Source organism: Lactuca sativa, chromosome 7, assembly GCF_002870075.4.
Source record: "Lactuca sativa cultivar Salinas chromosome 7, Lsat_Salinas_v11, whole genome shotgun sequence".
NCBI classification, from domain to species: Eukaryota; Viridiplantae; Streptophyta; class Magnoliopsida; order Asterales; family Asteraceae; genus Lactuca; species Lactuca sativa.
In genome coordinates, this window is record NC_056629.2 from 141,257,036 (window position 1) to 141,282,562 (window position 25,527).

Here is a 25,527-nt window from a genome sequence, read left to right on the forward strand (position 1 = left end):
CACCTCGATCAGATCGAAGCATCTTAATGTTCCTAACCAACTGATTCTCCACTTCCTGTTTAAACTCCTTGAACTTTTTAAAGGTTTCTGACTTATGCTTGATTAAGTAGACATATCCATATCTACTAAAATCATCAGTAAAAGTCACATAGAAGCATTTAGCATCTGTTGTGGTGGTTCTGAAGGGTCCACACACATCAGTATGTATGAGATCCAACAAACCCTCACCCCTAGCACAAGAACCAGTGAAGGGTGACTTTGTCATTTTCCCAAGCAAACAAGATTCACAACTATCATCCGACTTTAGGTCAAATGACTCCATGAATCCATCCTTTTGGAGTTGGCCTATGCATTTCTTGCTTACATGTCCAAGACGACAATTCCATAATGATGTTTTATCCAAGCTAGTGGAAGAATCGATGCACAATACATTATTTCCTAGGTTATCAACAACCGACACAGTTTCATATACACCATCACAAGGTAATGCTTTAAAATAAATAACATTATTAAAGAAGGCATTAATACCACCGCATTCATGTTGGATTAATGTCTAAGTCCATAACTATAATTGGTAAGACTTGACCCGACCCGGCATGGTCCATTTGGGTTGCATGGCATCATGCACTTGGATAGACTAAATGAGAGAAATAAGACACTCATAGTTATTAATATATTATAAGTTCTAGTATATTAATAATAAGAATAATGAGATTATTTAATTAGTATTGATCAAGAATTAATCTAGGATTAATTAAGTAATCAAAAGAAGACTAATTAAATATATGGGTTGATTGTGTAAATCATCCATACTTGTATAGTGGGCTAATGCTCCATGGATAATCAAGTTGGGCTAAAACCCATAGGATGGTTCATGGATGCTCCATGGTGTATTTGAACCCATGGATCCAAGGAAATGGAAAGCCATGACAATTAAGAGTTTACCCTAATTGTAACACTATATAAAGATCACATTCTTGGGAAAAATCGGCCACTAGAGAGAGTAAGAAAGGGCTAGCCGATTTTCATGAAGTGTAGAATTCTCTCAAGTTATTCCAAGTGTATTTGGTGTTGTGTGAACCATTTGAGGTGTCACACTTGGGGCACTAGGCACTCAAGCTTCATGAAGACTTTCTACACCAAAAAGGTATGTATTCTAACTTGCTATAGTCATTGTTTTGTATGCTAGATTAGGATAATACCTTGGATGTTCTTATTTGCATGTATAATAGAGAAAACATAGATCCAAGGTATTTAGGGTTGCATGTACACTTAGGAGTGTTAGAATGCTCAAAACCCAATAGTGGTATCAGAGCCTAGGCTTGTTTTCTTGTTATACTTGCAAAAGGAGCTGAAAAAACGAGTTTTGATGCTGTCTGCCCAGAAGACTCGCCGAGTCCATGAATGGACTCGCCGAGTCCAAGGCAAAAAGCATCCAACTCGCCAAGTTGGTTCGTACACTCGACGAGTTGGACCCCTAGACAGCATAAACTCGACTTTTTTGGCTAGAAATGGACTAGGAACATTACCCTAAGTTGTTTTTGAACTTATAAACTTGTTTTTGATGTGGTAATGTTCATGCTAATCCATTTTCAAAGATAATTGTCAATAGATTCATGTTTTGTATTAGTTTAAGGTTTAGACTAATTACATGAAAAAGTTTGATTTGAATTATCTTGTTCTTATGAGTTGCTTAGATTAACAGAAAAGTTAATTGAAATAGTTGTTTTCAATCCATTTTAATCTAAGAGTTGAGTATAAAATGTGTTTGTGTAACTTGTCCTCAAGTTACATGAAGAGTCACATTAAAGACTCATAAAACTCATAAAAGTTGGCAATGGTTACAAAATGAAGAGTCTTGTGTCATTGAATAATTTTTTATGACTCCATAACTTGTCCTCAAGTTATGGAAGTTCAAGAGTCACTTCATTAAAGAAAAATATGTAACCATAATTAAATCCATAAGTTATAAAATAAAGGAAAAGTTAGTTCTTTTATTAGTTTAAAGTCTTCCATAACTTGTCCTCAAGTTATGGAACTTGAAGAGTTTTTGGATTAAAACTACTTTAAACACATAAGTTATGGAATTAATTAGTTTTGAATAGTTTCAAAACTTGCCCTCAAGTTTTGGAATTTGAAAAGTTTTCCTTATGAATACTTTAATTCCAAGTTAGCCCTTAGAATTTTAAAAGTTAAAATTCAACCCTTATACTTTATAGTATTATAAGTTAATAATATATATACGTATAAGAGTAAAGTCAGTCTTACCGCTAGTACGCCTCATTCACGAAGCCGGTCTATAAGGTGGGTATAAGGTTGTTGCCTATAAAATGGCAACTTAATGGGTGTCCACTCTCACCCACCGCTTGCTTGACTGGTGGAGGGTCGTTAGCCGAACGGGTTTGACAGGACTAGAATTCTCCCTTCATTAAAAGTATTAATGATAGTACTAAGTAACTAAACTCTTAATAATACCCAATCTTAGTTACTTAGGAAAAAGTGAATAAGGTGCTAATCCATGAAATTACACTTTGCACTTTGTTTAAGTCGGTTAGTGGAGCGTGTGTGGTTAACCGGCACACTAACTCGTATTTAACAAGGTAGGCAAAGGGTAACTTAATGTTTATCATAGTATCGATGGAGCGTGTGTGGGTAACCAGCACATCGATTAAGGGGTAAACACTTAAGGATACCAAGTAATTTGCATGGTTACTTCACACCTTGTTTTGTGATCCTCGGCATCCCAGTCACAAAACCTGAAGGGCACACTCGAGATTGAAACATGCCTTTGAACAGTTCAATGAATCTCAAAGATCTAGGAGTTTCAAAACCAATTAAAACCTAATAATACATTTCGTTTATCTTGGTGGAAATTGGTGAATCGTCATTCACCTACCTTCAAATATTTTATAGCTTGGATTACGGCATACCTCTTCTAAGTTATAAAATAGTTTGTTGGGTCCTAGCCTTAATATTTCATATTGGGTGTCATATTAAGGACTTTAAATCAACTATCTTGAATATCTCCCAAAAGATGTCTGGTTTAGACTCCTATGATCTTCCCGAATCTCTTGAAACAAGGTTTCCTAATGAAGATGATGTCCCAGGGATATCATACTTCTTTCTCCTCCTCCAACTATTCTCCCTAACCCACAAGTTCTTGAAAAGTTTAAGGTTACTCAAGCCCTATTGGCAAGGCAAGGTCTAGGTGTGAACACATCTTGGAGATGTAGTCACATATTGACAAGCCGGGAGAGTTGGGTGTCAAAGTCTTGAGAAAGGTGGTGATTCAATCACTTTCTAAGTCACATAGTGAGTTCTTTTGGAACACCTATGAAACAGACTATGACAAGACCCTTAATGATCTTATCTCTTTGTTAAGATCAACTTCCTAAAACTTTATCGACATTGACAATGATGACATTGGATATCTAGTAAAGCTCTCTCTTCCCGGTGGAAAGGGATCGGCCATAGTCAACTCGGTTGACCAAATGGTAAAGAGAAAAGCTAAGTCTGTGATAGTCTCGTGTACCATTATCAAAGGGTCCATATGTTTATATTGCCAAAGGAAGGGGCATTGGTTGCAAAGCTGCCAAAATTTACCTAAGGATGTTAAAGTCAATAAGTTTGACTCTACTTCAGGTAAAGTCCACTATCTAACTCTGTTAAGTTTCTATTCTGAGATTCTTAATACTTGATGTGACTGGGTCACATGGTGATGTTTTAAGAATCAAAGGAAAAGTGAAGAAACTTAAAGAAAGAATATGCTGAATCTGATCGCATAGATGGATTTCTATCGCATAATTTGAATATCGGATTCTTGAGCTACTTCTTAGGAGTTATGAGATATTTCTTAGGAATAGATAACAACAAGTTTTCATATGGATTGTAAGGATAAGTTTTTCCGCAAAGTTTTAAAATAAAAGAAAAAATTTTGATTTTATTTATTTTAAAATATCCTTACAATGGCATTTGAGGAAAAATTGTTGCTTATATGATTCCATTAATAGCAAGAGTGGAAATATGAAATTGATTCTCTCATTTGTGGTAATGTCAAAATTTACCAAATAAGGAAAGATTCTCATCACCCAAGTTTCATTTGGACCGGGACTTGGAATCATGAAAGTTGTATAGCATGATGAATGAGAACCTTTCAAGTATTGGAAAATTAAGACTAATTACTGGGTCACATGGATGTGTGAGTCAAGTAAAGGACTAAGGGATCGAGTACACATTCTTGTGCACTGATTAAGTCCACCATAAAAGATTGATAAGACTATTCGTCATAGTTTACTAAAGCTCAGTAAACATGATTATACTTACAAGCTTAAGTGTAACTCTGAGACATTGGAAAAGGTTCCAATGTATGGCAGAGCGAATAAGAAGAATCAAATTAGGCAGAAGGATAAAAGTTTCTCAAATATGAAAAGATGGGAGAGTACTTTAGTATCAATTTTGTGATCATCTTAATGATTAAGAAACCATATCAAAATTAGTTCTCTAAGGAAAATCTTAGTGCATTTTTTATGACTAAGAAAAGGAACTTGAATTGTTGAAATGGTTAAATCAAGAAGATGAGTCATACTTCGTTCCAATACAAGTCTTAGAGTCATACTCCAAGATTGTAACTTGAGTGACATGTCTCAAAAGAAGGTTTAAAACACTTGTCAAATGTAAGAGTAAAAGTTTTCTACTCTTGTACATTTGAAATTGGTAAGTTGTGATGTTTTGGATAAAACAAAGACCAACTTAGGCCAATTGTGTGAAGTGTTTGTCTTGATTAGAATCCTCACTATCTCTTGGATGTTTGACAAGGGAGTCTTATAGATCAAGAGGACAGTGGGAGTCTTAAAGGTCTTGAAAGTCTCAAGAACTAATCAAGAATAAACCTGAAGTTCTTCACTAGCACACGACTTGAGGTTTATAACCTATCGTGTTGACATATTCTGTGCCCATTCCAGTTAAAGGTGGCTTTGCATATGAGTTCTTAGAGTTCTCAATGTGTTGCATAACAACTTGGAAGCAATGGTAGGCCCTTGAGCTGCCAGGTGGCAAGAAGTTGAGATTGAGTTCAATCCATATGAGTTTGGATTTGTCATTATCCTTGTCTTGTGACTATGGTTTTGACAATTCACATGGATAAGAACACATACACCATTAAATCTAAGTGTCATAAGGTTTCTCTCCGATTCATGAAAATGATGGTGAGGAAACACTTTCACTAAGTAGATTTTATCTAGATAGCAATTGTGATATTTGCATTCTCAATGTTGTTAGTGGAGCGTGTGTGGTTAACCGGCACACTAACCTGGACTTGTGAGAAGTGGCAAAAAGGTCTAACCATTATGATTACGGCATCCCTCTTCATAATTGTTTAGACTCACAAGTGTGCTATCTAAGGAAGGTGTATGATTTTGATAAAGTCTTATCAAAACAATCTAGTATCAGAAATCTGAACTTTGGTAAGAAAGTCAATGAAGTATTGATTTCTAGAAGTCTAGCTGATTTCTGAGTACATGTCAAAGCTAGTGGAAGCATAAGTGTTATGCTAATAATCATCATGTTAGTGGGAGCATGATAATTATGATAAGTATTGCAAGTTAGCAATGTTAATTATAGAAAACAAAAGTTTCAATTGGGAAAAAGTTGTTTTGCTATAATTAAGGGAAAGGAAATTATACTTCATCTCAAATCTATAAGCTTAGATCGTGAGGTTTTAATCATTTAGTCAAGGAAATATATATGAATTTCACGTTGGAATGGCTCAACACAAGGAAATTCTGTATATGGGTCCATTATTTGCGTTCTAAAATTCGATTATGATTACGGCATCCCTTTTCATAATCTGAATTGTGAGAACTTGGCAAATTGAAATGGTAATAGTATAGCAAAAGACTGGTTTAGTCTTTATGTGAGACATCATGAATCGTGTCCCATATGCTTCGGATATAGGATCGATTACATGTGCTATATTCATCCTTTCTAAAATTTTCCAAATGCCTGGGGCATTAAGAAGGGAAAAGGTTTAGAACTGGATATGACTAAAAGGATTAAACAATTGTCGAGAACAATCTAAGGTTTACAAAAGATTGGTTACTCAAGGACAGTTGGAAGTATAGTGATAATTCTGGAAGGACCATATTGACATAATCTGTAAGGAGGCAACTCTTGTTCAGAAGTGATAGTCAAAATGGAATCTGGAAATGTTTCAAAGTTAGAAATTTCAATCTGTGTAAGATTAAGGAAACTTAATGCAAGAAGGATGTTTCCAAGGAGTTGATCTCCTTTGAAATACTCTGTAATGATTGTTGCCAAGTCTTTGTGAGTTTGTGCATAATCGTTACAAGAGGATCAATGCATATAAGTTTAGAATCTAACAGATTTCAGTAAATGGCATGAATTTGGAATTCTTGCATTTGCAGTAAGGATTTGGGAGTGTGAAAAGAGAATCATTGAAGTTATGTTCAATTGATCTAGTTCACAAAGTAAAGATCATAGACAAACATAGTATGCATACTTGGTGTATGGCATGACTAGTGTTTAAGAAAACATAGTGTACATGCTTGGAGCATGGGACAACTATTGTTTTAAATTCAAGAATAAAGTTGATAGCTGAAACAGTATACAATGAATAATGTGTAATCATATGGTGATAAATAAAAGGTGTTTTATTTATGTTCAAAGGGTTGATACCATATTGGATTCAATTATTATTGTGTTTCATTTTGCATGTTTTGACTTCCCGAATAAACTGGGTTATTCTTCTGGAATGACTAAGTTATTCAAACCATCCACAGTCGGTCATATGTTGGAAGTAGATATGAATTAAGACTGTCATGGGTTGGCTTGTAGAGGTCTAAGGTGTTGGACAAAGGGCTACAACACTCATGAGTGCTCATAAGTTCTGAGTATTGGATTCAACCCGCGCTCATTGGAATCACTTCATGGATTTTATCACGAGTGATCATGAGACGATAATATCTTATATTCTTCAAAGCTAGAGATATGAGTTGTTACTATGAGTTGGTTGTACATTGATTGCACGAAAACGCATACGGTAACTCGGTGTTATAAAACGTGCCTTTGTGTATGATTCAACAAGTAGTAGAACAAGCCATATGAGTCGAAGTTTATCCGTTCCTTTTACCTTCGGGATAAAAGCGATATCTGTGGGCCCCTCGATGATTTGATGATGACAAATGGAAGTGCTCGGCCGGGCCAAGACTGATTTGATTTGTTCAATTAGTCAGTCGTCATAAATCGGAAATCGGGAAACAACAAATGGACAGAGAGAATGATTATAATCCATGTCTCAGTCCATATGATATCTAGAATGGAGGAATATATGATCCCTTATCTAATGGACAAGTCATTGACAAAGGTCAGAGTTCATCGACAAGGTCAGAGTTCGACAGAAGCTTTTGAGAGCTACGATTGCCAGTTGGTTCCTGAAGTCATACGCAATAATAGTTTTAGACTTATCCAAGTGGGAGACTGTTGGATTAATGTCTAAGTCCATAACTATAATTGGTAAGACTTGACCCGACCCGGCATGGTCCATTTGGGTTGCATGGCATCATGCACTTGGATAGACTAAATGAGAAAAATAAGACACTCATAGTTATTAATATATTATAAGTTCTAGTATATTAATAATAAGAATAATGAGATTATTTAATTAGTATTGATCAAGAATTAATCTAGGATTAATTAAGTGATCAAAAGAAGACTAATTAAATATATGGGTTGATTGTGTAAATCATCCATACTTGTATAGTGGACTAATGCTCCATGGATAATCAAGTTGGGCTAAAACCCATAGGATGGTTCATGGATGCTCCATGGTGTATTTGAACCCATGGATCCAAGGAAATGGAAAGCCATGACAATTAAGAGTTTACCCTAATTGTAACACTATATAAAGATCACATTCTTGGGAAAAATCGGCCACTAGAGAGAGTAAGAAAGGGCTAGCCGATTTTCATGAAGTGTAGAATTCTCTCAAGTTATTCCAAGTGTATTTGGTGTTGTGTGAACCATTTGAGGTGTCACACTTGGGGCACTAGGCACTCAAGCTTCATGAAGACTTTCTACACCAAAAAGGTATGTATTCTAACTTGCTATAGTCATTGTTTTGTATACTAGATTAGGATAATACCTTGGATGTTCTTATTTGCATGTATAATAGAGAAAACATAGATCCAAGGTATTTAGGGTTGCATGTACACTTAGGAGTGTTAGAATGCTCAAAACCCAACAATTCATTATCAAACGAAAAGGTAAAACCTTGTTTGTACAAACCATGAAAGGAAATAATATTTCTCGCCATTTTAGACGAGTAACAACACTTATTCAAATCGAACACTAACCCACTACTTAGTATCAAAGAATAAATTCCAATCTTGGTGACAGGTGAAGCTTTCCTATTCCCCATGATCAAGTTTATCTTCTCATGCTCCACATTCTCACTTCTTCTTAGTCCCTGCAAATCAAAACATATGTGAATACCACGACTAGTATCAAGGACCCAAGAATTATAATGGGGTGAGTTATTAGACAATATATTGTAAATACCTGCATGATTGGGTTTTACTTTCCCATCCATAACCTTTGCAGGTACTTTGGGCAGTTTCGCTTCCAGTGCGACTTTTCATGGCAATAGAAGCATTCGGCCTCTTTAGGGTTTGTAGAAGGAGTGACAGAACCTTTCTTGGTTTCACTTGAAGAGGAGCCATCAAGGGACTTTCCCTTGGTACCCTTCGAAGGGATCTTCCTCTTCTTTCCTTTGCCTTGCCCGATTGCCAAGAAAGGGATCACGGTAGGAGTAGGAGTGGTAACAACCAATTTACCCTTAAGACCACTTTCGGCGGTCTTCAAGAGTCCTTGAAGTTTGCTGAGTGTAACTTCCTCCTTGTTCATGTGGTATGTCATTCGGAATTGATCATAACACGAAGGTAAGGAGTGCAAAATGATTTCAATTGCCAACTCCTCGAGGAAGTTCACATTCAGTTTCAGCAAACGGTCCACATACCTTTGCATTTTCTGCATGTGGCCCATGATGGGTTCACCATCCTTCATCTGGGTTGTTATCATGGAGGAGATGATTTCATACTACTCTTGACGAGCACTCTGATGGTAGCGGTCCATCAAGTCCTGATGCATCTCAAAAGGGTAATAGTCCTCATAGGACTTTTGGAGCTCGGCTGTCATTGTGTCCAACATGATACATGCCACCTTAGTGGCATCTCTCTCATGTGCCTGGTATTCAGCGATCTCCTCAGGAGTAGCAGGCGACTCATCAAGTTCCTTAAGATCCTTGTTGAGGACATATTCCTTGTCCTCATACCGAGTGACCATCTTGATGTTCCTGATCTAATCAATAAAGTTGGATCCATCGAAGATGACTCTCCCATAAAGGTTTATGAGAGAGAAGGATCCGGTAGGGTTTGAGCCAGAAGCAACATTGTTGGAAGACATCTAAAAAGAAGAAAGACAAGTTTAGATTAGATATAAAGATAGTCGTTAATAAGATACCCAAATGTAATATTAAGGCTGGGACCCAACACAATATTTTATAACATAGAAGAGAGATGTCGTAATCCAAGCTATAAAATATTTTAAGGTAGGTGAATGACGATTCACCAATTTCCACCATGAAAAACAAAATAAATTATTAGGTTTTAATTGGTTTTGAAACTCCTAGATTCTTTTCAATGACATGTTTCAATCTCGAGTGTGCCCTTCAGGTTTTGTGACTGGGATGCCAAGGATCACAAAACAAGGTGTGAAGTAACCATGCAAATTACTTGGTACTCTTAATGTTTATTACCTAACAGATGTGCCGGTTAACCACACGCGCTCCACCGATCTATAATAAACCTTAAGCCACCCTTTTCCTACCTTGTTAAGTCCGAGTTAGTGTGCCGGTTAACCACACACGCTCCACTAACGACTTAATCAAAGTGCAAAGTGTAATTTCATAGGTTAGCACCTTATTCACATTTTCCTAAAGTAGCTAAGATTGGGAATTCATAAAAACATTTAGTTACTTTACACTCATCATACTTTTAATGAGGATTAAACTCATTCTCTTACCCATTCGGCTAACGACCCTACACCAGTCAAGGAAGCGGTGGATGAGAGTGGACACCCATTAAGCTGCAATTTTATAGGCAACAACCTTATACCCCCTTATAGACCAGCTTTGTGAATGAGGCCTACTAACGGTAAAACGACTTGTTCTTATACATATATAATTATTACTCCCTCCGTCCCAATATTATTGTCCACAGACAAAAAACACACAGATTAAGGAAGCATTAATTACCACTAACTTTATACAATAAAATGACAATTTTGTCCTTACTTTGCATTTAATGTTCCATTAAAAGCTTAGTTGGTTAAGTAATAATGAAGGGTATTTTGGTAAAAATGCTATTTATTTTTAGAAGTGGACTATTATTTTAGGACAAACCAAAAATGAAAGATGGACTATAATATTCGGACGGAGGGAGTATTAAACTTATAATATTATAAAGTATAACGGTTGAATTTTAACTTTTAAAATTCTAAGGGTTGGAACTAAAGTTTTACCAAAGTGTGTGAGACTTTACATGTTCCAAAACTTGAGGTTAAGTTTTGTAACTTTCAGAACTTTTCATCTTTATAACTTATGAGTTAATGCTTTATTAAAATGAGAGACTTTTCATTTTATGTAACCTATGTGTTTCTTTAATGGACTTTAAAAGAGTGACTTTTGGTAATCCATAACTTGATTACAAATTATGGATTCCATTAAAACACATAAAGATCAAGAATTAAACTACCAAGCAAGTTGCAAATAATTCTTATGATCTTCTAAACTCATAAGTTCATGAACATTCATATCAACAATTTCAAGAATCATAAATAAACCATACAGAACTTGAAATTTTGATAATAGCTATTGAAAATGGATTAGCATAACCATTACACCAACTAAAACAACTTTTATAAGACCAAAACAATTTAGGGTAATGTTTCTAGTCCATTTCTAGCATAAAAACGCAAAAATCTGCATTCAGGGGCTCCTACTCGTCGAGTCCACGAACCTACTCGACGAGTAGGATGAATTATCACATGGGCTCGTCGAGTCCCCCCATGGATTCGGCGAGTTCATGCTGCAGAATGCAGAAAACTTGAGTTTTTTCAACAATTTGCATCAAGTATCAAGAGAAAAAGCCTAGGCTCTGATACCACTGATGGGTTTTGAGCATTCTAACACTCCTATGGTGTACATGCAATCCTAGAAACCTTGGATCTATGTTTTACTAAGATACATGCAAATTTTCTTTTCCGGGGTTCTTAACCTAACTAGCATGGCATGGGGAACTTTGAAACATAATAAGCTAGTAGAGTTACATACCTTTTAGTAGTGGTTGATTGCTTGAAGTTTGAGAGCCTAGCACCAATAATGTGGATGCATCAAATGGAAGTCACAAATCACCACAAACCTTGGAAACTTGAGAGAATAGTAGAACACTTCTAGAAATCGCCACCCTTAGTTCTCACACAAAAACTAGTGCCATTTCAATTGCCAATGACCCCTTTATATATTGTAATGGATTAGGGTTACATCCATGTAAACCTTAATACCCATGACCTTTCATTTCCATGAGATCCATGGGTTAAAGCTCCATGGGCTTACCATGCAAGCCTAGCCCATTCTAAATAAGCATTAGCTCACACTATATAAATACAAGAGTCCATATTTAATTAGTCACACTTTTGATCACTAAATTAATTCCAAATTAATTTTAGATCAATACTAATTAAATAATATGATTTCATATTAATATATTAGAACTTATAGTATATTAATAAATCATAACGTATACTATTCTCAAAAGATTATCCATATAAATTATTCGGGTGAAGTGAAACCAAAATGGACCATGCCGGATCGGGTCAAGTACATCTCAAATATAGTTATGGACTTAGACGCCTTATCCAACACGGAAGAGCCGGAGTTCACTCCTGGAACTTGTCTGTAAGACCCAAGGTTTTGGCCCCCGACCTGACAAGGAAGAGCGCGAGACGGCTCGTGGCATAATGGCAAGACTATGGTTGGCACATAATACTTTTATTGATTGATTGGATATGTATGATATGTATGGCTCATATGATATGTTCAGTATGTGGTATTTGGGGAAATCACTAAGCTTTGTGCTTATAGTTTGTGCTTTATGGTTTCAGGTACTTCCGGTTTGAAAAGGAAGGGCTCAGCTTGATCGCAGCGGACACACCTATGTTTTTCCGCAGCTTATGATTTTGGGAATTACTCTGATAATGGTTTTTAATTTGGAATATCTTAATTCTTGGACAAATGTAAATGGATTTTGGAATTTATATATTAAAAATGAATTTTTTTTACCCTTGATTTCCGGGATGTTTCACTTAGTAGCTGGTCCACATCACTAAGAGTCTCACAAACCACAAAGCAATCAGCATGCATTCAGGCAACAAAAAATCTAACCAACATACACTAATAAAGCCATTGTATCCACTTATCAGAAATTCATACTAGCATGCAATTCTAAAGCTCATACAATCAGGCATATAAAGGAATATCTCTTATCATATTATACTGAGCAGATCCTTAGCCATAATCTAGCATGCAATTCTCATAATCGTATCATATATCATAATAAACATGTATTGGTATTTTGGGAACCACTTACTTGAGTTCGGCCGATTGCACGCATCACACCATTTTCTTTGATTAGAAATCCTTTCTGATAAGACATTTATTTTACGAAAATTTTCACCAAATCCTCAGTATTCCCGAATCCCTCAAACCAAGGCTCTGATACCAACTTGTAACGTCCCGAAAACCATAGGGTAAAATTTCATTTTAATATGTATTCAAACATTCATTTATCTTTATTCAAACATTTAAAGGTATTCCAAAGTAAAACAATTATCAGAGTAAAATCCCAAACTCATGAATTGCGGAAAAAAATGGGTGTATGTGTTGCGATCAAGCCGGGCTCTTCCCTTTCGAACCGGAAGTACCTGAAACCATAAACCACAAATTGTAAGCACAAAGCTTAGTGAGTTCCCCAAAATACCACATACCATACATATCATATAACAGGCCCCGCCCAAATGAGATACGGGCCCCGCCCACACTTGCATAAGGGTCCTCACCCAATAAACATACATATACAAGTATCACACAGAAAAACAAGTATAATAACATAACCAAACGAGGGTCAACCTTGGTGCTTTAGACTCGCTAAACCTAGTGAGGAAACTCACCTAAACAGTTGGTCACATGAAAATATCTCTAACTGCAGATCCACTAGAATCCCCGCCCTATCAAACAAATAACACCCAATTAACAATTGGTTTCTATACAAAATCCAATAATCCATAAATAAGGTAAAACACCATTTTAACCTTCACCTCGTTTTGTCCAAGATTAAGGCCCAAACTCCCCATCAAAAGGCCCATAAACCAAAAGTCATCCAAGGCCCACTTATGACCCAATTTTCTAAATTGGGCCCAACCCTTATATGGGTCGTACCCTAAAGCCCAATAACTTATTCCTAATAAAAAACACATATTCACAGCTGGTTCAACAAACCCCAATCAAGTCACGCCCAAACGATAACCCAAATCCAAAATGACACCACCAGGCCCAATAAGGCCCAAATATCCAAATTAGGCCCAAATCCATCATGGACCTATCCTGAGAAGGGCCAATATCCAGAAAGGCCCAAAATATCCAATGGTCCACCCTAGTCCACTTCTAGTCAAAGGTCAAATGCCCGATAAAAGTCAACAAAACAAAAAAGGTAAAATAGGAAGAGTATGCTCCGCGTACTCAGCCGGTACACCCAGCGTACACCCTTTGGGCCAGTACCCGCAACATACCAGATGGGTACGCCCAACGTACTCCCTTAAACCCCAATCTCCGCCATTAAGCACTTAGTAACTTAAATCCTTGCTCTAAACTCTCAGATCTGATTCCCATAGATGACTTATTACGTAAAGTTGACAAATTTACTCGCATACATGGCTTAATGGGACTCTAGAGCTCAAAATAGCTTAATGAAAGGTCTTAACACATGCATGACTCCAAATAAACCATAAATATTACATTTTTATGCCTTTGGGATACCTAAAACGTCCGGATCCACAAGATTAATCCTCTAAAACAACTATAGCTCATAAGAACCACCAAAAGAGGCTAAAATGACTAAGAACAAACCCAAAATAAGATCTAACCGAAGTGTGAGCAAGATAGAGACTTTATACTTTCAAGATCACGAAATGATGATGTAACTTTTGGATCTTTAAGCTCCTTTCAAGATAGCTAGTCTTTAAACTTCTCCTTCTCTTGCACAAGCCACCACAAACACTCTTCCAAGCTCCAAGACTCACTTAAGGCACTCTAGGGTTTAAAGTTAGATGAAAGGGGATGGAGGCTGACTTAAAAGACCCAAATGAAGACCATAATGATGTTGATATAGGGTAGGAACCCCAAAACTAGGCTTTTGATCTGAAGGGAGTACGCCTTGTGTACCCCTTAGTACGCCCAACGTACTCAAAGACCATCCGTGACCACTTAAACCTCTACGCTCGGTGTTCACAATGAGTACGCCCCGCGTACTCATTGAACCTCTAAAACCCTAACTTCACTTGGCTCTAACGTCTTCGTTCTAAGTCCGTTTCCGACGAACTTTATATCCACGGAAAGGTGACGAGAATCCCTACACTTCTAAAAACACACCCTACCTTAAAACCTCCCGAACAATAACCCAAAATTCATGAAGACCCGAACTGCCTTAATTACGATTATACTCTTGGGCTCTGAAACACAATTGAACTCTTGGATCACTAAAACTATAACACCCACATTCAAAAAGGGCCAAATCATTTTTTCCCCAAGGCACGAAGCCTCATGACAACTGATGATTGGGCCACAGCCCAGAATAATGAAGCAATCCGAAACTGAGTGTAACAAAAAAATGAATTACCAATAGTTCTAAAATCCCAAAAACATGTCATGTGAAAACCCTTGTATCATACATCAAAAAAACGGAAGTCTAAAACATAAACATATGAGATGCGCGTGCATTACTATCCAATTGGAGTCTTCTTAATACGAGAAGCACAACTTGAAAAACATTTAATCTACATTCGCGCATAACACTTTCATTATCACTTTGTACTCTATTCTATTTTCGTGATTAGTATGAGCTTAAAAAATCATTTACATGAAGTGTTTATACCTTTACGTTTGTTTTGATTCGTTTATTGATTTCATAACTCATCAAGGTAAATATATGTCAACATTTGCCATTAGAAAAAAAAAAAAAAACACGCCGCTATAAATCCTTTATGGTCACCATCGAATTTCTTGTGAGTGAGTAATGTATACACGTCATTTTATAATAATATTCTTGTCACTAAAACTATTTTATGATGACTCATTACCTTCTAATTGGTGACAAAAGGTACATAATAGTCATGTAAAATAAATTAAAAGTCACTATATATATATATATATATATATATATATATATATATATATATATATATATATATATATATATATATATATATATGTATTATTGGTGACGGTTATCAAAATAAGATAGTCACTATAATTCAACATCATCATAACATATATGTTGGCTTAATCGGTTTGTTTAGCGGGTTAACGGGCAATAGGCGAACGGGTGTCATGGGTTAGATTTGGATAAATAGAAAACTTGGTTTTCTGACTAGGTTTGGAGGAAATAAAGTGGCTTAGTTGCCACTTAGATAGGAACACATGTGTAACTAGTTTTTAGCTTAATTTGTTATTTCTTGTTATCTAAATAGATGTAGTTGTACTCGTTGTTACACGTGAGGTGAATAAGAATCAGAAAGATAATTCCTCCATCTCTAAACTCTCATCAATGACACCGCATTTCCTCACACATTTAATAAAAAAAACGTCGTAATGTCTTTAATGACAGATTTTTTTGCGTCGGCAAAACTCAATTTTGTACTAATCACTCATGTATACTAATTTACCCTTAATTTTTTTTGGAATGTCAAATCTATTCTATTCCTAAACTACTTCTAAAGTTATTTATGTCCGTGAAAAGACTTAAACACTCGACCTTAAAGAGAAAGGACAACAACATAAAGAGAAAAGACTGATAAAGCTAACAATTTACTAGCCCTTTTTTGATTATCAATTCTTTTTATGAATTTCCGTACATTTGTAATTAACATCGATCAAGTGGGGCTTTCAATCTGTTTTGGGTAATAAAGGAAGAGTTGTCGACTGGGGTGGACCAACTACTTGAGACCTTATATTTAGAGAGAGAAGTTCTCCCATGAAGAGGAGCAAATAATTCTTTATCTCCACTTGGTACTTGTTCACTTCTTTCAACTTTGGACGACCCATTCCCAATCAAGGTCAATATCTTTGGCAGATGCGTTGAATGTGAACTAATGTTCTTTGTCAAACGATTGTGCTGTTCCTAAAACAAAGCCCTTGGTAGGCATCGTGGTTACATCTTCTCCAGCCTTTTGCACAACTTCGCCTTTCTTAACCCTATATGTAGAAGGAGCGTCTAACAACAGTGAAAATTCAGGAAATGAGTGAGAAGGTAGGATTTCTTAGGCGGCTAAAAACGGTGAGCCATACTCTTTTCCTACCAGTTTCCGTTACTGCTTAATAATTAATACGTATATCATTGACCCAAATGGTCAAATATTTGGTCATTGTTTAAACAAACGCTAGAGGAGGATTGTGCATAAATAGATCGATCCTTGATGAATGGTTACACACACAGTTCATTTGTTAGTCATTCACTTTCAATAATGGCCTCGTTCTTAAAAGATGGAAGACTTGCCTTGGCTCTTATCATCTTCATCGTCATTACTTCGTCATCTCACATCATGACAATCGCCATTGCAGCTCGAACACCATACCACCATATCCGCCAACTAGGTTTGGTTTTCTCTATTCATCTCACAGTTAATAATAGGAAAACCCTAAATGAAGTTGTTCCAGCATTTCTTATAATTTAACCAAGTACGTGTATACAGTTAAATAAATTTTCAAGAATACAAAACAGAGTTTGACATCATTTGTGTATCTTCTTCTATCACCAATTTGTTTTTCATTCGCCTATTTCCAGATTTTCAGCATACAACTTGTACTTGCATGATGTCACGTACCCATACAACTTAAAACAACACGTTATATTGATAAAACCTTGAGTGAACAATTTGATAATTATTATTGATCCACACATCGGAAGTAACAAAATTGTTAAATACTACTATTAGTTGAGGTCTTTGGGTCCTTTAGTAAAAGAAATATATATATATATATATATATATATATATATATATATATATATATATATATATATATATATATATATATATATATATATATATATATATATATATATATATATATATATATATATATATATATATATATATATATATTTGAAATTTATGTATGCAGCTACGGATTGCAATTCCCCGATACAACAAGATATACCCGGGTGTGGTAGTGGAGGTGGAAGTGGTGTTCCAGTACCGCCGAAACGACAACCATGTGGTTCGACACCAAGTTCGAGACTTTGTAAGAAGGGATGCTGTGGACTGAATAAAATGGGAGATACCATATGTTGCTAAGCAGTATTGGAGGTTGTTCCACATCAAATAATTAAAGATCCGAAAATAAGATTTAAAACCATTTCCTTTTTTTTCTACTTGTTTTGATTGAAAATGATCTATATGTATGAGTATGGGCGCATAAATTTTAGTCTCATACAATAATGGTTCTTGTAATTGGTAAAATGTGGTATTTCCGGTCCATTTCTTTTTCTAGAAATATTTGACAATGACTACAAAAATAATGACCATTAGTGGCGACAGACGTCGCCGCTAAAGGTCATGATTGTCGCCGTTAATACCTTTAGCGGTGACACGTCGCCTCTAAAAGGTCGCCGCTGTTGGTTCGTCGCTAATACCCCATTTGTTGCCGCTAAAGGTGGTTGTCGCCGCTAATACCTTATTGCCACTAATACTTTCCGTCGCCACTAAAAGTGTCACCGCTAATTGTAGTTTTCTAATTTTTTTATTTTTTTAAAAACTTTCTTCCATATACAAAAGAAACGATATAAAATTATAAAAATTGTTATAAAACTATAAATTTTTTATAAAACATATAACCAAAAACACATCCATACATACACAAATACATACATAATACACATACAAAAACATATACATACATATACAAAAACACATAAAAACACACACACACACACACATATATATATATATATATATATATATATATATATATATATATATATATATATATATATATATATATATATATATATATATATATATATGCATACTAATACACAAATACATACATAATATACATATAAATTCACAAACATATATAAAATACACATTCTACATACAAAGAGAGATGAGTTCATAGAAGAGGGAAGAAGGAGCTGAATGAGGTTATATCTGCGAATGAAATTAGCAGCAACAGGTAGAGTATTAGCGGCGACATATAGAGTATTAGCGGCGACACCTTTGGGGGGAAATTTTGATGGTCAAAATTTTTGAGTATTATCAGTGACAATTTTGGGGGGAAACTTTGGCGGTCAAAATTTTCGAGTATTAGCGGCGACACCGTCGTCGCTATTGGTGTCGCCGCTATTGGTTTGTACGTTATCGATTTTCAGTCCTTGGATTAGGGACAAAATCAACGGCTAAGGTTTCACCTCATATTTTGACGCGGATCGGGGACGATAAGCATTAGCGGCGACACATAACGCGAAAATTATGTGTCACCGCTAAAGGTGTCTGTCGCCGGTAAAAACGTCGCCACTAATGCCCATTATTCTTGTAGTGAATTATTGTTGGGGTTTTGACCAATGTAGTACCACGGGTTAAGTATGTAACCTGAAGTGACTATATTGTCTTTACGGCTGTGGAGAGTGGTACTCGGCACTAATTGGCAGTGATGAGATATACTCAGGGAATACCGTCCCTGATCTCAGCATGCCGAGCTTGGAAGGGCAACCCAGCATCTCCTCACTGAGTTACTTTCTTCTTCATCTCTTCCTTTCTTCTCCCCACTCGGCAATCCACCCCTCTCTTCTTTTTCCGAGCTTTTTCCCCCATTTCTGAGTTTATGTAAAAAATAGGGCAAATACAATAATACACCACCAATTCATCGGATTAATTTTAGAAGTTACACTTTTAACCCTATTAAATTATAACTTTAGCACTTATACTTATTTATTTTTTCAGTTTACCAATTTTAATTTTAAACATTTTAGTTTTTTTATATCAATTAATATAAAAAATTTATTATGAATATATAAACTATTTATAGGTTACATCATAAAAGTAAAAATTAAAATAATTGAATCTTCATTTTAGAATAATTTTTATTTTACTTGGAATAATCTGTAAAATTATAATTTATACCAATATCGAATATAAAACCTTTTAAAATTATTGAATTGTCATTTTCATAACAAAAGCAATGAATCTATCCCCAAAAAAAAGGTTAATGTCACTGTTTAACCCAATAAGCAAAGAAAAAATGACTCTACAAATTGTCAAATCATATCTTTTTAATTTTATTTGTACTCTATAAATTTGTCTTACCCAAGAGAATTATATTATCAATTATGTCATCTTACATTCACATTTGAATCTATTCCTTCGGTATAAGTTATGTATTTTTGTCTAAAAATATTTGATTTTTGTAATATATATATATATATATATATATATATATATATATATATATATATATATATATATATATATATATATATATATATATATCTCCGGTTAAGGAGAGTTTTACCAAAATAACATGGTATGAAACAGGGGTTTTATCCCTCCTATGCTACATGATCTTCTTTACCCTTCGATATTTTTTTTTCTGGGAAATCATGCTCTCCTTCGTTGGATCCCTTCTTCACAGTCAACCACCACAAGTGTACTCTCATGTTCAACCTCCTACACATTGTTGATGTCTCTCTTGGCGATCACAACAACATCGTCGTTTTGTTTTTCTCTGCCTCCTGTTGAGTGTCATGAGTTGGGGTTGGATGTGACTTTTCGAGTGGGTAAAAACCAAATGCAAGGTTTTTCTCGTTTAGCCAGAAACCATATTTGGTCAATGGTTTGAAGGATGTGACTTTTTCTTTGTGACCGGTCCTTGCAGCGTGTCTTAGGGAAGTGTCCTTGGGACTTGAAACAGACTTGTCACTTGGTCTAGTCTTTAGGTTTTGTTTTTGTGACTGACGGAGGTAATTTTGAAAGCTTTGGAGTTAGCAAAATACCTTTGAAATTCGAATTTGTTAAGGTATTTTGTGAAAGTGACCTGACTTGTTTTTGACTTTTTGCAAGATTGTTTCAAAAAGATTTTGTCACAGTAGTTTCCCTTTTGTTTGATCCCTCAACTACAGTGTGATTTTGAAATTTTGTTGCAGTAACGAGTTTTTTGAAATTCTTTTTATAAATCTTGGCTTGTTTTTTGAAATTTTTACTCTTGAAATCAGCTTCCCACTTTTCACATCGGGATCTGATCTCCTTTTGTAAAGCCAGTTTTGCTTGAACTTTTGGTGAGACAACATTAGAAACATTTAGTTGCGGTTTTTTAAGATTCTTTTATTAAGATGAAAATCGAGGACTTGAGTCATCAGAACTAGAGAGTTCATGATTTTGTGAACGTTGGCCAAATTCAAAGTTTTTAATTGGCAATTCATGCAAGATTGGATGAAGAGTGGTTGCACTTTGAACTGGGATCTGCGGTAGAGAAGATTGAACTACCACAAAGTAAGTCAAAGATGACTTTGGATTGGGACAGGTTTTGAAAGGCATGGATGGACTATTTTCAACTACTTTAGGTCCTTCTAAAACAATTTCTTCATCTGCATCTGAACTTGATTGAGAGCTAGAACAAATTGTGCCAACAATGGGTATGGCTTCATCTGAAATACTTGAGGATTCAGGAAGAATTTCCTCTATGACACAATTGTTACTAAGTTCATGAAGTCTACCGAAGTGATACCGGATGTCTTCGGTATATGTCTTATTGTTGACTGGAAATTGAAAAGGTCTATCAGGTGGGACATATGGACGATCAGCATTGAATCGGGTAGAGGATGTCTCATCGGTTGAGTACCCATTGGACCAACTCCAATTATAAGTGTTGTCTACGGTCCCATTGTTAACAAGATTCTCAATAGTTTCACTTTCATTAAAGAGTTTTTCAATTAAAATATTTAAACGTACAATCTCTTTTCAGGCTAGATCTCGTTGATTTAAAGCAATATCTAACTAAGTTTCACTTAACATCCTAGCATCCTTTTCTAACATTAAGTCCTTTTCTAGCATGGCAACCTTAAGCCTTTTGTCTTCTAGTCTTCCTCCCACATGGTATATCTCTTGAGAAGCTATGTTCTTTTCATCTAAGGCTTTGTTGTAGTATGAAAGGATGGCAGCACAGGTGTCATTAAGTTTTTCTAAGTAAGGTTCACAATCATTCATGCTGTAATTATTAGACTGAATCATAATTTTTACATGTTCAATGATGATGAGAGTTACATCTTTTTCCATGTATCAGTAGTTCTTTTGAAGGTTTGATGATTTGTTGTAACATCCATAAATTTTACGCCAAATTTAAAAATTTTCAATCACAAATAAAACCCAATAAAATTGTTTACAGAAAATATTTTCAAATCATTATTCAATCAGAGTGTCCCAAAAGCCATATCATAAGGATGAGGAGCGGTACGGTCACGCCTTCGCCTTGCCATGATCGCCTGAAGTACCTGAAACAATAAACGGAAATCTGTAAGCCCGAGGGCTTAGTGAGCTACCCCCAAAATACCAATACCACACTGATAATACCATATCAGTAATAATCAATCAATCAACATGCATACTGGGCCATCGTCCTGACTGGACCGCCCTACAGGGCCTACAGTCTAACTGAATCTATACCGAGCCTTCGGCGTGACTGTACCGCCACGTGGGCCTACAGTTTTCCCGAACCGCTCATAAGGTATGTTAGCCTTCGGCACAAAGCTGGACCACCTCAACCCAACCAACGAGCAAATAATCATGTGTCCATAACTGACATATACTGGCATATACAGACATCAAACATATTTATCTCCCTGATCATCAATCATAGCAATCTCTCATACTAGAGCACCGACCTAGCAGGCCACTAACATACTAATCCCTAAGGATCATAAAAGCATAACATACTGTCTATCCTGATTTCGATCTATCAGATCATAATCGCATATATCATATCATAACCATAACAACTAAAAGGGTCGGCCTTGGTGCCTTAGACCCTTTTGATATAGTGAGGATAACTCACCTCGCAGATGTGGACTCGGTAGATAAACTCCAACTCTCGGGTCACTTGCCAAAGACTCCACTACCTATTACCATAATGCGAATATACCCATAAGTCCTCAACCTTACAAGGTACTCCATAAACCAACTAGTCAACCCCTGGTCAAAGTCAAAGTCCTAAGTCAAGGTCAACAGTCCATGTTGACCCTAACTCGCTGAGTACCCTCGGCTACTCGCCGAGTTCCATGAAGTACTTGCCCACTCGCCGAGTCACTGGGGTGACTCATCGAGTTCCTTCGGTCTATGATCGAAACTCTACGGCCAGTCGTCGAGTTTCCTTCATGCAACTCGACGGATACGCACGCATACATAACTTGGGGAAATCTCATCCGACTCGCCGATTTGTTCTTACAACTCGTCGAGTTTGTGGCAATCTTCAACGGACTCGCCGATTTGTTCTTCCAACTCATCGAGTTCATGCCTATCTTCATATGACTCGCCGAGTCGACCATGCGACTCGCCAAGTCCCTTCAGTCCTTTTTGCCATACAGACTCATTTGAGCCATGCAGTGGCTCCAAACTACAGATCCAAGCTTCTAAGGCATGCTTTTCACATAAAGTTGCAAACTTTACGTGCATACATAGCTATAAAGGCTCTAAATGTCCAATCCAGGCCCATATTGGGGTTTCCTACCCAAGGAAGGTTTCATTCACGTCCAAACCAGAAACTTTATGACTCTAGGACTTGAGAAGGGTCCAAATCTGAAGTTACAACATCATATCTAGCCCATAGTCCACCTTATCAACTCAAAGATCCATAAAAGCCTTAGATCTCAACCAAAAGAGGTCTAGAAGAAAATAAGGTAAAGGTGACGACTTGATACCTCCAAATGATGTTATCTGTGGTAGACTTCTGATTTCCCACACCTCCTTGCCCCTAGCCTTTTGTCCTCTAAGCTCTTCTTCTCAAAAGATCTCTTCTCCAAAGCTTTAGACACACAAGAATGAAGCACCCCATGAATTAGGGTTTTCTGAGCTCTCAATGGACTGCAAAGAGGCCAAAGGAGGTTTATGCTTCCTTAAATTGGGTGCAAAACCCCAGGATTTAGGGTTTCATCTGCTAGCTCCTACTCATCAAGTCCCTTCATGGACTCAGCGAGTAGGCCACTAAATACGCGTCCCCAACCCGCTGCTACTCGGCGAGTAGGACAACCAACTCGTCGAGTAGACCTCAAAATCAAAGAATTTCATATTTAAACAATACCTAAGAATCGAGACGTTATAATTCTCCCCTACTTGAACTAGAATTCGCCCTCGAAGTCTTCTAGAATAAACGTCGGGTAATGCTCCTGCATTTCCGCCTCCGGCTCCCATGTCCACTTGGATCCCCTCCGATGTTCCCACTACACTTTCACCAAAGGAATTTCTTTGTTCCGAAAAATCTTCTTCTTCCTTTCCAAGATGGCTATAGGCCTCTCTACGTAATTCAGGCGCTCATCGACCTGAATATCATCCAGCGATACTACTGCCTCCTGATCCATAATACACTTTCGCAATTGCGAAACATAGAACGTGCTATGAATTCGGTTGAGCTCCTCCGGTAGCTCTAGCCTATAGGCCACTTTTCCAACCCCGACAATGATCCTGAATGGCCCAATATATATAACGGGGACCCAATTTTCCCGTCTTCCTGAAGCGGATCACACCCTTCCAGGGAGAGACCTTCAGAAGTACCATGTCACCAACCTGAAACTCTAAATCCGATCAGCGTCTATCAACGTAACTCTTTTGCCGACTCTGAGCGGTCTGCAGCCGCTGTCTGATCTGCTGGATCTTTTCGGTAGTCTGCAAGACTACCTCCGTCCGACCCAACACTCTATATCCAACCTCACCCCAACAAACTCGGGTTCTACATCTCCGACCATACAACAGCTTAAAAGGTAGGGCGCCAATACTGGAGTGATAGTTGTTATTGTAGGCGAACTCTGCAAGTGGCAGGTGGGAATCCCAACTCCCACCGAAGTCAATGACACACGCCCTCAACATATCCTCTTGGGTTTGAATGGTCCGCTCACTCTGCCCATCGGTCTGTGGATGGAACGTCGTACTAAAATGCAGTCGTGTACCCAGTTCCTCATGGAACTTCTGCCAGAAGCGGGAAGTAAACCTAAAATTCTGATCGGAGACAATGGAGTCTGGGACCCCATGACGAGAGACAATCTCGCTGACGTACATGTCGGCCAATTTTGATTATAATTAACCCCGATGTATGCATAAAGTCATCACATCTTACAGGTAATGATCCTAAGATCATATATGAATGAGTTTGGTTTGATTTGGACGAGGGAGGATTTTAACTACTTTTAGAAAGTCATGGATTTTAGCAAGCATATAAAAATTCATTACAAACATATGATACTTAAACGTTTTTGTCGTTGGGAAACATTACAAAAGTCCTAATATGGTTCCCTATTACCCTTGCTGGTTCGTTTGTTATGCTCCTCCGCTTTCCCCGTCATTCCTCTCAGTTGGACAGTTTCTCTTGAAGTGTCCCGTTTCACCACAGAGGAAGCACACTGGAATTACTTTGGTAATGGGGGTTGGTGTGATGTACTGAGTCGGGGTCCTACGGAAACGGGCGGTGTGCCCTTTCCTGCTGCAGTTTTTACAGCGTATCTCTCGGCAAGCCCCATTGTGATGGAATCCACACTTGACACACTTTGGGAGTGATCCCTCATATGGTCTGGCCGACGTTTGGGTGGCAGACCCCGTGGCTAGTGTTGAGGCATGTGTCGTGACTGTTGTTGCAATGGTGGGGGTGGCCATAGGTTGTTGTCTTTTAGTGGATCTTTGAGATTGGTGGCGCTCCTTCATGTTCCAAAACTTTCTCTTCTTGCTCGTAGGTTTGTGGCCCGAGGTATTTTTGCTGGCAGGCACCTGTTGGTGTTCCTGATTGTTACCACAATCTGTATTGTCAGTACCGCTTCCATTTCTGCTGGCGTTGTTAGCATTGAACTGTGCCATGACGGCTTCCACGGCTGCCATGACTGCAGCCTGAAAAGTAGCAGCGTCTATCTGTAGAGTTGGCGCCTTACTAATTGG

At 37.0% G+C, this 25,527-nt stretch overlaps 1 long non-coding RNA gene across 1 annotated transcript; it reads left to right on the forward strand.

The window, feature by feature from the left end:
- Window positions 1-16,361: 16,361 nt before the first annotated feature.
- LOC128127044 (uncharacterized) lies at window positions 16,362-17,880 on the forward strand. Its single transcript, XR_008225094.1, has 2 exons — window positions 16,362-16,996; window positions 17,525-17,880. It is a non-coding gene; the product is annotated as an uncharacterized LOC128127044 (long non-coding RNA).
- Window positions 17,881-25,527: the final 7,647 nt, after the last annotated feature.